The sequence below is a fragment of the Heteronotia binoei genome, chromosome 14 (genome assembly GCF_032191835.1).
Source record: "Heteronotia binoei isolate CCM8104 ecotype False Entrance Well chromosome 14, APGP_CSIRO_Hbin_v1, whole genome shotgun sequence".
In the NCBI taxonomy this organism is placed as follows: domain Eukaryota; kingdom Metazoa; phylum Chordata; class Lepidosauria; order Squamata; family Gekkonidae; genus Heteronotia; species Heteronotia binoei.
In genome coordinates, this window is record NC_083236.1 from 69,407,781 (window position 1) to 69,426,473 (window position 18,693).

At 45.8% G+C, this 18,693-nt stretch overlaps 1 protein-coding gene across 1 annotated transcript in view; it reads right to left on the bottom strand.

Annotated features, from left to right (window-relative positions):
- Positions 1-18,693, bottom strand: part of PIEZO1 (piezo type mechanosensitive ion channel component 1) — a 234,788-nt gene that overhangs the window by 137,457 nt on the left and 78,638 nt on the right. The window lies entirely within an intron of this gene.

An 18,693-nucleotide genomic window follows, 5' to 3' on the forward strand; every position in this document is an offset into this window, starting at 1 on the left:
TATGTATATATGTATGTATGTATATGTATACACACACACATTTATTTCACAAAAGTTTTAATTGTACCTTTTCCCCACTTATGTATTTTTTTAAAAAATTATTTATTTCTTACAAAAATTAACTGATAGCCTTTATAGTTGTAGGTGGGCCCCATTTGCCTCCTGGCAACCCATATTTTAGACCCAGTCTGCCACTGAGTGGAGGAGTGGGGAATCAAACCTGGTTCTCCCAGATAGGAGTCTGCGCACTTAACCACAACACCAAACTGGCTCTCAGGAGACAGACACCCTGTGAGGTGGGTGTGGCTGAGAGAGCTCTGACAGAAGCTGCTCTTTCAAGGAAGCTCTGCGAGAGCTATGGCTGACCCAAGGCCATTCCAGCAGGTGCAAGTGGAAGAGTGGGGAATCAAGCTTGGTTCTCCCAGGTAAGAGTCCATGCACTTAACCACGACACCAAACTGGTTCTCAAGCCAAAGCAAGAGCTACAGAAAATGCAGCAGAGTTTCAGGGCACTACAGAAGCCCTGTTTTACTTTGCCTGTTGAAATATTTTCACCCCACCCAGCCACTCACTGGGAACGTTCATTTCCTTCCTTTTCACTTACTTCATTTGTACTCCCCTTTCTCCCCAACGGGGATTTTCAAGGTTGCCGACCTCCTTCCCCTCTCCTCCATTTTAACCTCGCAACAACCCTATGAGTCAGGTCAGGCTGAGAAAGTGTGTCTGGGGATTCGAACCCGGGTCTCCCAGATCCCAGTTGGACATTTCAACCACTTTCCCAGCTAAGTGGCCAGTCTGCCCCGAAAACTGCCTCTCCAGGGTCTCAGCCAAAAAATGTTTGTCTCAAACCCTGCTGACCGGTGTCCTTTACTGAAAGTTGTGCAGGGGGTTGGCTAGATGACCCTGGAGGTCCCTTTCAACTCTATGATTCTATGTCAGGGAGTGACAGACCCTTGTGAAGCTATGTAAGAGAGCTGAAGCATCTAGGCCAGGCGTGTCAAACTCATTTGTTATGAGGGCCGGATCTGTTATAAATGAGACCTTGTCGGGCCGGGCCATGGGTGTACTTATTTAAGATTAGGAAGCAGAGATATAAATTTTATAAAGAATACAGACAAACACAAATATATTTTTTAAACCATAAAACATGCTCAAAACGTTAGCACTCGTTGGTCTTAAAGATGCTTTCTCTGTATTTCTCCCATGGGATTAGGCTTCCCAATCCCCAGGTCCCAGCGGGGGATCCCCTGGTTTTACAGGCTTCCCCCCTCCCCCAGCCAGCTGGTCGGCGGGGGAAGCTCCACTCCCACAGCCATTATGCACCTCCAGGAACAATTCCCATAGGGAATGATGGGGAATTGATCCGCGGGTGTCAGGGGCTCTGGGCAGGTTGTTTTTTTAGATAGAGGTGCCAAATTTTCCATATAGCATCTAGTGCCTCTCCCCAAAATACCTCCCAAGTTTCAAAAGGATTGGACCAGGGGGTCCAATTCTATGAGCCCCAAAAGAAGGTGCCCCCATCCTTCATTATTTTCTATGGAAGGAAGGCATTCTAAAAGGTGTGCTGTCCCTTTAAATATGATGGCCAGAACTCCCTTGGAGTTCAATTATGTTTGTCACACCCTTGCTCCTGGCTCCGCCCCCAATGTCTCCTGGCTCCACCCCCAAAGTCCCCAGATATTTCTTGAATTGGACTTGGCAACCCTACATGGGATTCAGGGAACTGAGCAAAGGAAGCTCTGGCTCTTTCCTTCCTTCCCTGGGGGACTGGGGTGGGGGGGTGGGAGCCTCAGCCAATAGAAAGAAGAGAGGTTTGCCTCAATATCTCTGCTGTGCAATTGAGAGAGCCTGGCAAAGCACGCTATTCCTCCCCAAGGGAGGAGCCTCAGCCAATGGAGAAAATAGAGGTTTTGCTCTGTAGCTCCTGTGCAATTGAGCAAGCCTTGCCAAGCAAGATGTTATGCAGAAGGAAGCAAGAGAGAGGGAGAAGGAAGCAGATGACAGCCAGTTGCTCAGGGGCCTGATAGGAGCCCTCCGGGGGCTTGATTTGGCCCCCAGACTGCATGTTTGACATACTTGATCTAGGCCAATATGTTCTATGATTGGCAGTGGCTGTCCTTTAACTGGTGACACCAGGAATTGCACTCGTGACTCCCTGCATGCAGAGTGGGTGTTCTGCCACATAGCCACAGGCCTTACCCCAGAGATACCCACATACCACACTACCTTACACCAAGTCTATTCCATCAGTTCTCCAGATTCCTGGAGACAAAAAGTACCCATCCACAACCTGTGCCCTAAGAATCTTTTAACTGGGGATGCCAGGAATTGACCTTCTGCATACAGTGCAGGAACTCTACCCTGGTAACTCCAGTGAGGTACTTCAGTTATTCTGCTGTAGCCAAACAAGACATGAGTCCAGCGGCACCTGAAATAGTAACAAAACTGATGGTGGAATGAGCATTTGGGTGTGAGTCAGAGCTCACTTCCTCAGAGACAACAGGTAAGGAGAAACCCCTTCACCTAATTTTTACAGAAATTACATAAGGCGGAGGGGGGGGGGAGAAAGAGGAGTTGAGTGCAGAAAGGTCTTCTCCCCTTCTGTAATTCTCTGTAAAATAAGGAAAATAAGTTTTTTGCCTCTCATTGCATCTGAAGAAGTGAGTTTGTCTCATGAAAACTCACACTGGAATTGATGTTAAGTGGCACCTTTTAAGACCACCAAAGTTGAATTCGGGGTGTAAGATTTCATGTGCATGCAGACTTCTCATACCCAACTCATACCAAGTTTGATGTAGTGGTTAGGTGTGCAGACTCTTATCTGGGAGAACCGGGTTTGATTCCCCACTCCTCCACTTGCACCTGCTGGAATGGCCTTTGGTCAGCCAGAGCTCTCTTATCTGGGAGAACCGGGTTTGATTCCCCACTCCTCCACTTGCAGCTGCTGGAATGGCCTTGGGTCAGCCAGAGCTCTCTTATCTGGGAGAACCGGGTTTGATTCCCCACTCCTCCACTTGCAGCTGCTGGAATGGCCTTTGGTCAGCCAGAGCTCTCTTATCTGGGAGAACCGGGTTTGATTCCCCACTCCTCCACTTGCAGCTGCTGGAATGGCCTTTGGTCAGCCAGAGCTCTCTTATCTGGGAGAATCGGGTTTGATTCCCCACTCCTCCACTTGCAGCTGCTGGAATGGCCTTGGGTCAGCCAGAGCTCTCTTATCTGGGAGAACCGGGTTTGATTCCCCACTCCTCCACTTGCAGCTGCTGGAATGGCCTTGGGTCAGCCAGAGCTCTCTTATCTGGGAGAACGTTTGATTCCCCACTCCTCCACTTGCAGCTGCTGGAATGGCCTTGGGTCAGCCATTGCTCTCACAGAGTTGTCCTTGAAAGGACAGCTTCTGGGAGAGCTCTCTCAGCCCACCTATCCCACAGGGTGTCTGTTGTGGGGAAGGAAGATAAAGGAGACTGTGAGCTGCTCTGAGACTCTGAGATTCAGAGTGGAGGGCAGGATATAAATCCGATATCATCATCATCATACCCAGAATGAAATGCTATTGGTCTTAAAAGTGCCAGTGGACTCAAGCCTTGTTCTTTTACTTGACCAACATGGCTGACCGCCTGAATCTACCAGAATAGATGCTGTTAGTCTTTGAAGTGTGGCTGGACTTCTGCTCTACCCTTGAGGCAGAGCCCTGCTAACCAGTCTCAGACTGGCCAGGTGTGCCAACAGTGCTCATGGCATCCAGGGCTTTTTTTGTAGCAGGAATTCCTTTGCATATTAGCAAACCCCCCCCCCCCCGCTGTAGCCAGTCCTCCTGGAGCTTACAGCAGGCCCTGTAAGAAGAGCCCTTTAAGCTCTAGGAGGATTGGCTACATTCGGGGTGTGTGGCCTAATAGGCAAAGGAGCTCCTGCTACAAAAAAAGCCCTGCATTTGCATATTAGGCCACACCCCCCAATGTAGCCAATCCTCCTGGAGCTTACAGCAGGCCCTGTAAGAAAAGCCCTGTAAGCTCTTGGAGGATTGGCTCCATCAGGGGTGCGTGGCCTAATATGCAAAGGAGCTCCTGCTACAAAAAAAGCCCTGACATGTCGACAGTGCCAGATTAAACCCTGTGGAGACCCCCTAGGCAGTCAAAATCTCGGGGGGGGGCCCTCACAAATTATTTCAGAGTTGGAGCCCCCTCCCTGCTGCCCATGGCCCCCACTGCAGCCTGCGGGCCCCTTCTCCAAAGCCCCTTTGACAAAGCTGCGGGGGAGAGGCAGAGAGAGGCAAACTTGGCGATGACGCCAGCAGCAGCCACACCAGGCGAGTCAGGCAAAGAGCGGCTCAGTTGCTGGCTGCGCGTGCAGGCTGGGAGGGCTGCAAGCAGGGGGGAAACCTGGGGGGGGGGGAGCCAGTCCAGGGCCGCTAAAGGCGCGGGGGCTCATAGGCCAGTGCCTACTTGGCCTAATTGTTCATCTGGCCCTGCATGTCGAAAGGAAGAGCCCGTTCTCACCTAGCTGCAACTCCTGCAAAAGAATCCTTTGCAATTTTACCAGCCAGTCAGCTAATAAAGCGAAGCAGGAAATCGGCACAACCTGGAAGCCTCAAGACAGGACGCAGTTCCCCCAGCCAGGGAGCAGGGAAATGCAGTTGTGAGTGGCATTCCACAAACCAGCAGGGCTGCATTCCGCTGGGAGAATCCCAAAGGCTTGCCTGGCATACAAGGAGTCCCGGCCAGCACTGACCCCACCTGGGTCATCCCCAAAGGGCCTCTCACTTCCCAAGGCTGCAGCCGCCCTTCCCCGCCTGGCTGGGCCCCCTCTCTGTCGCTGGCTACTCTCTTTGCAGCCCATGGCTGGAAAATTCCCACCGATTCCGGAATGGGCCAAGTCAGATCTTCCACCAGATGCTGCTAAGCCCCCTGCGCTCACGTCGGCCTCATAAATCTCAGGACACTGCAGCCGCCGGCAGGGGAGTGGGCGGGAGGGGGGGCATGGGAAGAGGAGCAGAGCGCTCACATTTTCCCCTCTGGAGTGGAAAGAAAAAGAACTCGAAGACGCTCCTTCAGCCACGGAGCGTCCCTGGAGGAGACACCGCCGGTTGCTGCCAGAGAGGAGGGGAAGAGAGGCCCTTCCAAAATAAATAAATAATAATAATAATCCTCACTTGCTTTTTTACCGTAAGTTTGCTTTTCAGCTCTTTGGAGGGCTCAGATGGCACGAAAAGCCATGAAATATTCAAAAGGGTAGAGCCATTAGTGGCAGATCCAACTATGGATCCAGTTCCCCATCGCAGGCGGGGAGTGAGGAGGCTGGTCCTGTCCCGCCTGGGAAGGACTGTGACCTGGGGGAGAGGAGGGGTGGTCTTGAGGTCCTGCTGGAAGAATCCATTCTGGTTGTGATAGCCGACTCATTTATTTTACACAGGGACGCCTGAAGCATCTTTTTGTCGAGCTGGACCTGTGGTTCCTGTGGCACCATCTCCTCCGAGTGGCAGAAGCTCTCTGGGGTCTCAGTTAAGTGGAAATGCCAGGAATTGAACCCAGGACCTTGTATGTGAAATCCATGCATTCTAACACAGAGCTGTGGCTTTCTGCAGTTAAAAAGGTAAAAAGGTAAAGGTAGTCCCCTGTGCAAGCTCCAGTCGTTTCCAACTCTGGGGTGATGTCGCATCATAATATTTTCGTGGCAGACTTTTTTACGGGGCGGTTTGCCATTGCCTTCCCGGTCATCTACACTTCCCCAGCAAGCTGGGGACTCCTTTTACCGACCTCGGAAGGATGGAAGGCTGAGTCAACCTGGAGCCGGCTACCTGAACCCAGCTTCCACCGGGATTGAACTCAGGTTGTGAGCAGAATTTGGACTGCAGTACTGCAGCTGACCACTCTGCGCCACGGAACACCTTTTCTGCAGTTATCACTATCCAAATTAGCAACTGTGCAATCCGTAGTTTAAGCATAAGAACATAAGAGAAGCCATGTTGGATCAGGCCAGTGGCCCATCCAGTCCAATACAAAAACCAGGTGCCATCAGGAGGTCCATGAGTGCGGCCACCAGAAGCCCTCCCACTGTGCCCCCACAAGCGCCAAAAATACAGAGCATCACTTGCCCTAGACAAGAGAGTTCCAACAATACGCTGTGGCTAAGAGCCACGAATGGACCTCTGCCCCATATGCTTATCCAACCCCCTCTTGAAGCTGTCTATGCTTGTAGCCGCCGCTACCTGCTGTGGCAGTGAATTCCATGTGTTAATCACCCTTTGGGTGAAGAAGGACTTCCTTTTATCAGTTCTAACCCGACTGCTCAGCAATTTCATTTTTGCTGCCAAAAGCCATTCTGAACAAGTCCTTAAAGTGCTGCAACAATTATTTTAGTCCTAACACTCTGGCCCATAATACTTTTAAAAGCACAGCCCTTGGGTCCTGGGAATGAACAGGTGAAACGCTCAGGATCCAGCCCCCGGCAGATTTGACGAGCAGAGGGGGAGGAAAGCAGACCTCTGTGGTCTCTCCCCACCCACCTGTGGCTGCAACTGTCCCATTTCCCCTTGCGTGGTCTTTCCTGATGGCTTCCTAGGTGTGACCTGACCTTGCCCTTCTCCTCTGCCCCTCCCCTGGAGACAGAACCTGGCTGGCTCTGAAATCTCTGCTTCAACTGCGCACACACACACACCCCACACTGGAAAGCAGCTATGAATAGCAAAACCGGGTGGTAATTGAAGCCCTCTGCTCCCTGCCAGGGAAGTGTGACCCGGCCAGCGAGACAACAGCCCACCCAGACCAGGGAGAGGGGAGACCACAAAAGGAAGGAGACGAGAAGAAGAGGCCCTCGTTGAGTACCACGCAACACCTCTCCCTTCTCCTTAAATATACCTGCGGGGCAGGCAGAGGCCTAGAAGCTGAAGAGTTGTGCTGAATGAGACAACCACAAGTAGACACGGAACAGGCTGGCAGAATAGGCAGAAGGTTCTTGGTGTGTGGCGTCACATCCAGAAGTCACTGCCAGACTTCTGTTCGGCCACAAACTCGCTGGGCTTTGCTTTTATTTAATTTTTTTTGTTTCTGTGAATCAATTTTTTTATTTTTATCATAAAGTTACAAAACAAAATACAAAAAACTACAATTAAACTACCAATATACTAACAAATAGAAAACAAACAAATAAAATTGGAGGATGAGATCCTGGTCTCTTTTAACACTTATTTCATCCATCAAGATCATCATTTCCCTTTTTCCTCACCCTTCTCTCGTGTTGCAACAGATCCTACATATTCAACCAATCATACATAGGTTGCCATACCTCTTTACATTGGCTTAAATTCCCTTCAGACAGCTTTATTGAAAGAAAATCCATTTCAGCTACTTCCAACAATTTTTGTACAATTTTTTTTCTTTTGGGGGAGTTTGTGGTACCTTCCAATACCTTGCATATATGATCCTCGCAGCAGTAGTTGCGTGGACTAAGAATCTACTTTGCATTTTAGAAATGGGGGATTGCCATATACTCAAAAGATAAAATTCAGGTAGATGTTTTATATTTATTTTGAGTATCTTTTGTAGCCAAGTATGCACTAAAATCCAGTAGTTTCTTGCTTTTTCGCATAGCCACCACATGTGGTAAAACGAGCCAACTGCTTTTAGGCAAGCTACCCTCTTTCAGTTAACTGCCCCCCATCAATGTGCCACAGGGAAAGGCTTTAGGGTTACCAACTCCCACCTGGCCACCACTTGGGGATGAAGGGTGGGGTTTCCAGCTCCAGGTCTGGAAGTTCCTGGATACCTGGGGATGGAGCCTGGGAAGGACATACATAAACATATGAAGCTGCCTTATACTTGATCAGTTCCGCAGGGCCTGCAAGACCACCCTTTTTAAATTAGCTTATGAATAACTGAATTATACTGATAACGAAGAAAATCCGCCATCAGCATCAACTAGAAGAGCGTCAAGGATAGCGTTATAATATGTTTTAGTTAATTGTTTTAATCAGGTTTTTAAGGTCAATTAATGTTTAATGTTTCTAATGTAACTGTTTTATTGTTGGTGCACCATTGGTCACTGTATTGTTAGCCGCCCTGAGCCTGCTTCGGCAGGGGAGGGCGGGGTACAAATAAAATTTATTATTATTATTATTATTATTATTATACTGAATCAGACCCTCGGTCCATCAAAGTCAGTATTGTCTTCTCAGACTGGCAGCGGCTCTCCAGGGTCTCAAGCTGAGGTTTACCACAACTATTTGCCTGGACCCTTTTTTGGCGATGCCGGGGATCGAACCTGGGACCTTCTGCTTCCCAAGCAGATGCTCTACCACTGAGCCACCGTCCCTCCCACTAGGACAAGGGATATCAGTGGGATACAAGGCCATAGAGCCCACCCGCCAAAGTCTCCGTTTTCTCCAGGGGAACTGATCTCTGTAGCCTGCAGAAGAGCTGTAATTTCGGGGGATCCCCAAGTTCCACTTGGAGGCTGTTGGCATTCTTAGGAGGTTTGTCAACAGCCTTTTGGCAAACGCAGGATCCCCTCCAGAAATCAGCAAAAAAGGCTTCTTAAAAAAAGGTTTCTCTTTATTTCTGTGTAAATAGGTGGGCTTATGACTTTTTTATTTGTCTGTAAGTCAGCTGCAACTCCATGGCACCTTCTACCCCCAGCAATTTTTCTGAACTGACGATGGGGTTGATGATGGGGACAACACCGGCCTACCTTGCAGGGCTTCCGGCGGGGGGATTAGTGCTGAGTTCATGCACGAGAGGGGTGGCTGTACAAATATTATGAATAAAGCAACAGACGAGTGCACCTTTAAGACCAAATAAGTTTTATTCAGAATGCAAGCTTTCATATGCTCTTAAGCAGACTTCATCAGACAAAATGGGAATGGAAGCAGCAATTCTTAATATAAGTGGGCAGTGTAGAATCATGGGAATCTTTTTAGCAGATTAAAAGAATCACAGATAGGGATCTGTGTTTGTTAGTGTTAGGACAAAGCAGGGCTGAAAAAACACTGGAGGGTGATAAAAAGCAGACTGCTGTTGTAGGTGCGAAGCGCCATAAGTCTAGGTAACATTCTGGCTTTGTTAGTTTAAATAGAGGGCAGGGTTTCTCAAGAGATTATAACATCCATTGTAGTTTGCCATTAGAAAAAAAAGGAAGACACTAAAAGACAGTGGAAGATGTGTTGGTATATGCAATAAGACAAACACCCTCCAGTGTTTTTTCAGCCCTGCTTTGCCCTAACACTAACAAACACAGATCCCTATTTGTGATTCTTTTAATCTGCTAAAAACATTCCCAGGATTCTACACTGCCCACTTATATTAAGAACTGCTGCTTGCCGTTCCCGTTTTGTCTGATGAAGTCCACTTAAGAGCATACGAAAGCTGACATTCTGAATAAAACGTAGTTGGTCTTCAAGGTGCCACTTGTCTTCTGCTTTGTTCTGTTGCTTCAGACCAACATGGCTGCCTGCTGGGATCTAAATATTATGAATGTTAACAATAACTCATGGTGTGCAGAAGCCGGAAGCATGAATGGCACGTTATAAAGGCTCTCGTGTACAGGATGCAGATTCCATGTGAGAGTCTCCAGGCAGCTCAGGGATCACAGCAACTTAAGGCTCAACACATTGCTCTACAGAAAGGGCAGCTGCCCTCCAAAATCATCCCAGGGGCAAATCCCAGATGGAGAGAGATGATCCTGGGCAGGGCTGGAATTCTAGCAGGAGCTCCTTTGCATATTAGGCCACACACCCCTGATGTAGCCAATCTCTAAGAGATGACAAGGCTCTCTTTTTGTAAGCTCTTGGAGGATTGGCTGCGTCAGGGGTGTGTGGCCTAATATGCAAAGGAGCTCCTGCTAGAATTCCACCCCTGACCGCGGGACCAAGGAGTATTCGCCTGGCTTCGACTAGAGTCAGAGCCTTCTTGGCTGTGGCTCCAGCTTGGTGGACTGAGTTTCCAACTGAGACCCAGGCCCTGTGGGACTTTGTACAGTTCTGCAGGGCCTGTAAAATGGAAACGTACTCCCAAGCGTATGGGTGAGGTCAGGAGAATTCCCCGCTATCCTGTTCTTCCTGCCTTTTCGTTTCCTGGGACAGCATCATAGCATTACTCTGCACCATCCGATCTGATAAACTGGAAATGCTTGAATAGTTATCAATTGGTTCGTTTTAATTGTAGTTTAATTTGGTTACTGTATGTTGTGGCCAGTCTTCCCTCTAACCCGCGTTCGTGTGAGCTAGCTCACAGTTTTTTAGCCTCCGGCTCACACAGTTTTGTCTTCGCTCCGGAAGGATGACCCCAGAGCACACTCATCGATGCGGCAGCCAAATCACTCCCTCACAGTTTTAACGCCAGCAGCTCACAAAGTGGAATTTTTGCTCACAAGACTCCACAGCTTAGAGGGAGGATGGGCTGTGACTCACTCCAAGCACCACGATAGTGGGGGAGAGCAGGATGCAAATTGAATAATTAATACCAATAAAAGTGCATCAGAGTCTAGTATCCAAATTTATGCCCAATTTGACCTCCACTACGGCGTGAGAGCTGGACCATAAGGAAGGTCGAGCGCAGAAGAAAAGATGCTTTTGAGCTGTGGTGCTGGAGAAGACTCTTGAGAGTCCCTTGGACTGCAAGAAGATCCAATCAGTCAGTCCTAAGGGAAACCAACCCTGACTGTTCCCTGGAAGGTCAGATGCTGAAGCTGAAGCTCAAATACTTTGGCCACCCAATGAGAAGGGAGAACTCCCTGGAGAAGACTCTGATGCTGGGAAAGACAGAAGGCAAAAGAAGAAGGGGACGGCAAAAGATGAGAGGCGGGACAGCGTTACTGATGTAACAAACATGAATTTGAGCAGACTTCGGAGGATGGTGGAAGACAGGAGGGCCTGGCGTGCCTTGGTCCATGGGGTCGCAAAGAGTCTGACTCGACTGTGCAACTGAACAACAACAACAAACGCCGTGTTGGCAAAGTTCTCTTCTCCTGCCCTTGCCACATTTCACCGGGAAACAGCAAGCCTGTTTTTCATCTGCAGGGTGACATGATAGAAGTTTACAAGATTATGCATGGGATGGAGAAAGTAGAGAAAGAAGTACTTTTCTCCCTTTCTCACAATACAAGAACTCGTGGGCATTCAATGAAATTGCTGAGCAGTCAGGTTAAAATGGATAGAAGGAAGTCCTTCTTCACCCAAAGGGTGATCAACATGTGGAATTCACTGCCACAGGAGGTGGTGGCGACTACAACCTGTCTCTTGAAGCTGTCTCTTGAAGCTGTCTCTTGAAGCTGTCTCTTGAAGCTGTCTCTTGAAGACAGCTTCAAGAGAAGATTAGATAAAAATATGGAGCAGAGGTCTATCAGTGGCTATTAGCCACAGTATATTATTGGAACTGTCTGAGGCAGTGATGCTCCGTATTGGAAGGGGGGGGCAAAGTGGAAGGGCTTCTAGACCCACTTGTGAACCTTCTGATGGCACGGGGTTGTTGTTGGTTTTTTTGCCCCTGTGTGACACAGAGTGTTGGACTGGATGGGCCTCTGGCCTGATCCAACATGGCTTCTCTAATGTTCTTCTGTGACACAGAGTGTTGGACTGGAGGGGCCATTGGCCTGATCCAACATGGCTTCTCTAATGTTCTTCTGTGACACAAAGTGTTGGACTGGATGGGCCACTGGCCTGATCCAACATGGCTTCTCTAATGTTCTTCTGTGACACAGAGTGTTGGACTGGAGGGGCCATTGGCCTGATCCAACATGGCTTCTCTTATGTTCTTATGTGACACAGAGTGTTGGACTGGAGGGGCCATTGGCCTGACCCAACATGGCTTCTCTTATGTTCTTATGTGACACAGAGTGTTGGACTGGAGGGGCCATTGGCCTGACCCAACATGGCTTCTCTTATGTTCTTATGTGACACAGAGTGTTGGACTGGAGGGGCCATTGGCCTGACCTAACATGGCTTCTCTTATGTTCTTATGTGACACAGAGTGTTGGACTGGAGGGGCCATTGGCCTGATCCAACATGGCTTCTCTAATGTTCTTCTGTGACACAGAGTGTTGGACTGGATGGGCCATTGGCCTGATCCAACATGGCTTCTCTAATGTTCTTCTGTGACACAGAGTGTTGGACTGGATGGGCCATTGGCCTGATCAAACAGGGCTGCTCTTATGTTCTTATGTGACACAAAGTGTTGGACTGGATAGGCCTCTGGCCTGATCCAACATGGCTTCTCTAATGTTCTTCTGTGACACAGAGTGTTGGACTGGAGGGGCCATTGGCCTGATCCAACATGGCTTCTCTAATGTTCTTCTGTGACACAGAGTGTTGGACTGGAGGGGCCATTGGCCTGATCCAACATGGCTTCTCTAATGCACTTCTGTGACACAGAGTGTTGGACTGGAGGGGCCATTGGCCTGATCCAACATGGCTTCTCTTATGTTCTTATGTGACACAGAGTGTTGGACTGGAGGGGCCATTGGCCTGATCCAACATGGCTTCTCTAATGTTCTTCTGTGACACAGAGTGTTGGACTGGAGGGGCCATTGGCCTGATCCAAGATGGCTTCTCTAATGTTCTGTGACACAGAGTGTTGGACTGGAGGGGCCATTGGCCTGATCCAACATGGCTTCTCTAATGTTCTTCTGTGACACAAAGTGTTGGACTGGATGGGCCACTGGCCTGACCCAACATGGCTTCTCTTATGTTCTTATGTGACACAGAGTGTTGGACTGGAGGGGCCATTGGCCTGATCCAACATGGCTTCTCTTATGTTCTTACGTTTTCATGCTTTGCACTGTTTTTAAAGAGAAAAGGTTATTTGGGATTCAAACCAGGTGGAAAGAGGTGCTGGGGAAAGCAGGAAAAGCTTATCTAGGGGGGCCTGCTGGGGTCTTCTGAGTCAAGGCAGGGTCCTTCCAGGCCTCCTCAGACCAGGAGGTCAAATTCCTCTGGCTCCCGGCTGCTGGGGAAAGGCAGGACAAAACACTCCTGCCGTTCAAAACAGGAAAGGCTCATTGTGTCTCCTATCAGACACAGGAGATGACCATGGCCTGCAGCCAGGACCGTGCTGGAGGGGGTCTGGCATGCCACACTGAGCAGGGCATGCTGCATAGAAGCCTTTGGGGTAATTGTTTCAGGAAGGAAACTCGCGCCAACCCATGCAAGGGGGGAGGGGGCAACAGAAAGGAAGGACATAAAATGAAGCTCTGTAGGGGGGGGCGCACAGGAGGACGCTGGAGGGAGGCGAAGGGCATTTTGTAGCTCTGCCCTCCCCCCCAGTCCAGTCGTCCCCTGGCTTCTCCCACACTTTCCTCTGCCCGGCCCTGGAGGCCAAGGAGATGGAACAACGCAGACTGTGGCAGACCTTGAACTCCCGGCCGAGGCTTCTGAAGCTGCAGGAGTCTCACTCTTCCCAAATTCAGGGGCTACTGTGTGGTGTGGTGTGCCAGCACAGTGTCCGAGAGGGCAAGGCACCCAACTCCTCTCCCCGGCAGGAATGAGCCACTGGCCCTTTGGCTACCCACCCACAGCCAGCTCTTCCTGAATCTGCAGTGATCCATCGGTGTGCACTCCTCTCTGCACAGTACAGTGTTCCCACCGTACAACCTGGAAACTCCCACAGAATACAATAAGTTTAAACAACAACAGCAGCTAGAGGCGAAGTTTCTAGGCCTAACGTGCAAGCAATCTGAGAAGGCGGGGGCAGGGAGCAATATTCCCTCTAAGCTGCGGAGTCTTGTGAGCAGAAAAGTCTAGTTCGTGAGCTACTGGCACTAAAATTGTGTGCTACCGTATAAATGAACTTGCTCTGGGGCCATTTTTCCTGAGCGAAGGCAAAAAAATGTGTAAGCTGGAAGCTAAAAAAACCTGTGAGCTAGCTCACACTCACTCAGCTCTTTCCTTCCTTCCCCAGGGGACCAGGAGGAGGAGGAGCCTCAGCCAAAAGAAGGAAGAGAGACTTGGCTCAGTAGCTTTGCTGTGCGAGGTGAGGGGAAGCTTGTGGTGGGGAGGTGAGGGGAAGCTTGTGGTGGATCTTCTAATGCTTGCAACTGCATGTTAGGGCTTCCAGGCCAAAATTGGAGCCTTCTAGACTTCGTCTCTCCTGATTGTCGGCTCCAGAGATTCCTTGTCTAGTCCAGGGATGGCAAACATGTGGCCCGGGGGCCGAAACAGGTCCTTGGAGGCCCCCAAGCAACTGGTTCTTGTCTGCTTCCTTCTCCTTCTCTCTTGCTTCCTTCTGCATCTCAGCTTGCTTTGCAAGGCTTGCTCAATCGCACAGGAGCTACAGAGCAAAGCCTCTATTTTCTCCATTGGTTGAGGCTCCTCGCCCTCCTGGTATTCTGGAGTGGGAGGGAAAGAGCTTCCTTTGCCCAGTTCCCTGGATCCCATGGGAGAAATACAAAGAAAGCACCTTTAAGACCAACAAGTGCTAATGTTTTAAGCATGTTTTATTTCAATTTTTGAAAAATCTTTTGTTGTGTTCATCTCTATCCTTTTAAAAGTTTATATCTCTGCTACGTAATCTTTTTTTTTGTTTTTTTTTTTTTTTTTACATTTTAATTGTTTTTATTATTTCAGCACATAGAAAAAAAAAATCTCTTTTAACAAACAAAATAAGAACATCAACAAACCACCACCACTACAAGAGACATAAAATAGAAAAACATATCCAATAGAGAGTGATTGAGCACATTAAAGTTACATTCAAATAATAAATTGAATATTAACTTATATTAATCTATCAATATATTTTATTTATACAAAACCAATAATTATCACACCTCACTTAGATAAACAATTATTTTCAACCCAAAAATAAAATTTCTCCCCTTTTTTTGCAGCATCACATTTCGATAAGCCTTTCACCATATTTGAAAGAATGTCCATTTCTGCTACGCTCCTTATTTTTTGGATTAAATCTTCCCTTTGTGGCACATTGTCCTGTCTCCAGACCGAGGCATAAAGGATTCTAGCCGCCGTCACAATATATATCGTTATATACTCATCTTCCCGTGGGAGCTCATCTCGAACCATCGAGAGTAACATTACTTCTGGTTTCAAAATAAAATTAACTCTTAGTACCTCAGTTATTAGTTTATGTACCATTATCCAATACCTTCTGGCCTGCTCACAACTCCACCATAAATGAAAAAACGATCCTATCCGAGTCTTACACTTCCAACAGTTGGGGGAGAACTTTGAATTTATTTTATTCAGTTGCACAGGGGTAACATACCACCTGTGGAAAAGTTTAAAAGCATTCTCTCTAAAATTAATCGGTTTAATCACCTTATAATTATTTTTCCAAAATTGAGCCCATTGGTCTAACGTAATAGATTTTTTCAAATTATTTGCCCATTTCAACATTGTTTCTTTAATTACTTCATCCTCCAAATTAATTTGCAAAAAATAATTATAAACCTTCTTAATTATCTTTTGTTTTTCCACCAGTAATATTTTATCAAAGTCAAAATTTTGTTTCGTGAAACCCATAAGTTTATCCTTATTGTACTTTGATATAATCTGCGACATACTCCACCAATCTATCTTGACTCCCTGAGATTCTAAATACTCTTTTTTCCTCAAATTATCTTTTTCGTCCAGTAGGTCATTGTACCTAATCACTATTGGTGCTTCCCAGAGTTGTGGTAAAACCGCCGCTTCATGAGGTGAGATCCATCTTGGGGTTTTGTCTCCATATATCTTAATCTTAATCTTAATCCAGGCTTCGTATAGAGATTTCCTAATCAGATGATTTTTAAAATAAATCTGTGGTTTTTTTGTATACCAAAGATTAGAGTGCCATCCTGTTTGCAAATCATATCCCTCTAATGCTAATATCCTCTTATCTTCTAAAGCCACCCAATCCTTCAACCATAAAGTTTGACACGCTAAATGGTAAATTTCTAAATCAGGTAAGGCTAGACCACCATTTTGCTTTGAATCAGTTAACAGTCTCCATTTAATTCTGGGTTTTTTCCCCTGCCAAATAAACCTTCTATATTGTTGATTAAGTTTAACAAAAAAAGGTTTTGTTACCGCAAAAGTAATCATTTGCAACAAAAATAAAACTTTCGGCAGTAAACCCATTTTAATTAGTGCTGCTCTCCCCATAAAAGACAAACCTAAGTTATTCCATTTTTTTATCATCTGCTCCGTCTCCTTAAGTAATGGTATATAATTATTTTTATAAATGGTACTACATCTGTTAGTCATTATTATACCTAGGTATTTTACTTTTTTCTCAACTCTAAAACCTGATTTACTTTCTAGATTCTGAATTTCTTGTTGGGTCATATTTTTTGTCAAGATTTTTGTCTTCTGTCTATTCACCCTTAGGCCTGCTGATTCACCATAATCCTTTAACTCCTTTAATACCATTTCTATTGCTTCCAACGGCTCCTGTAGTATTAATACCATATCGTCCGCATAGGATAGAATTTTATAATCTTCTCCTTTTGTCCTCAAACCAGTTATTTTTTTATTTTTGCGTATTGCGTTATTCAGGAGTTCTAGCGATAGGATAAATAATAAGGGTGAGAGTGGGCAGCCCTGTCTGGTACCTTTTGCCAAAATTATATCTTCAGTTTGTTCTCCATTGACAATTATTTTAGCGATTTGCTTATCATAAATTGCTCGAATATTTGCGACAAATTCCCTTCCAAAATCCATTTTTTCAAGAACCCCAAACATAAAATCCCAATCTAAGTTGTCAAATGCCTTTTCTGCATCTATAAATAAAAAGGCTACTGACTTATCCCGGTTATTTTCATAATATTCCATAGCGTTAGTAAGTATCCGAATATTTGTCCGCATAAATCTTTTGGGTAGAAACCCCGTTTGGTCAGTATATATTAACGTAGTTAAAATTCTTTTTAACCTATTAGAAAGAATAAGCGAGTATATTTTATAGTCTACGTTTAGCAAAGATATTGGGCGGTAAGATCTAATATCATCCGGATCTGCACCAGCTTTCGGGATAAGGCTAATATTACTATATCTCCAGGAGTCTGGTAAGGTAGCAGATTGCCAGACTTCTTCAACTAAACTTTTAAAGTGGTTAATCAGATTATCCTTAAAAGTAATATAGTATTCTGCCGGAATACCATCAGGGCCCGCCGCTTTATTTTTCTTTAGTTTTACCCAAGCTTCTTCAATCTCATACATTGAAATTGGGTCATTTAATATCTTTTTCCTATCTTCTGTTAATTTTGTCCACACTTTGTCGGCTAGGTATCCCTCTTGTACCTCTTTTGATATCTGCCCCTTCTTATACAGATTTAAATAAAAATCTTTAATTATAATTTTTAAGTCTTCCGTTCTTGACTTATAATTTCCATCTTTATCTTTCAATGTTTTAATAATTTTTTTTTCTTTTTCTTTCCTTATTTTGTACGCTAGCCATTTCCCTGATTTATTTGCGTGCTCAAAATAATATTGCTTGGAATAAGCTATTTTCTTATCCATCTCCTCTAATGCAAGCAGATGTAACTTATGTTGTGCATTCCTAATCTCTTCCTTAATTCCTTTTTGATGAGGGTTGCTTTTTAGTTGATCTTCCTTTTGTTTTATTAGGTCCGTTAATTCCATCATCTTTTTGGAATCCTCTCGTCTTTTATTTGCTAAAAAATTAATAACTAAACCTCTAAAAAAGGCCTTACTTGTATCCCATACTGTAGCAATCGAGATATCCTTTTGCAAATTAGACTGGAAGAAAAAAACCATCTCTTTATTTATATATTCTACAAACTTCTTATTTTTTGTTAACCCAGGGTACATTCTCCAACTTAATTTCCTCTTATTATGCTTCAAAACTAAAGAAATAGGTGCGTGATCCGCTATAGTGGATGGCAAAATCTCAGCCACTTGCACTGATTTCAATAAAGTATTCGATACCCACATCATATCAATCCTAGACCAAGATTGATGCCGATTAGAAAAAAAAGTATAATCTTTGCAATTTGGGTTTAATGTACGCCATATATCCACCAAAGCCAATTCTTCTACCATCTCAACAAAAATCTTCGGTAAAACATTGCTTCCTGTGACCTTCTTACTCTTCTTTTTATTCCCAGTTCCTACCGTTCTATCAATATCAGTGACACTTACAGCATTAAAATCCCCCATAATACAAAAATTTTCATATTGATAACTTGTGACCTTTGAGTATAAATCCTGGTAGAAGGCTCGCTGATTAACATTAGGGGCGTAAACATTAACTAAGAGAATTTTCTGTTGGTCCTTCTGAATTTCTATCCCTTGGAATCGAGCATCATTTGCTTCAAAAATTAACTTGGCTTGGATATCAGTTCTCGTGTATGTTACTAATCCTCTTTTCTTTTTTCTTTTTTCAGAAGTTATTATCGCCGATCCTAACCTATTATTAACTAAAAAGTGTTCATCCTTTTTTCTTATATGAGTTTCCTGTAGGCAGATAACATCTGCCTTTAGCTTTTTCAGTTGGAGAAATGCCCGCTTTCTCTTCTGAGGTGAATTCATTCCGTTGATATTAACCGAAACTATCTTCCAATTATTAACCATCCTGAATTATTCGTCTATCTATCGCTCTGTCAGCTGTGCTTTCTTTTTTTTCTGTAGTCTAGTTTCTCTATATAAATTTTCTTCACCTTGCGAGGTCTCCCCCTCCTCTTGTTCACTTAACCCCTGTGGGGGACTATCTCCCATCTGATCTGTCTTCTTTAGTTTCTCTTTTCTTTGCCAACTGT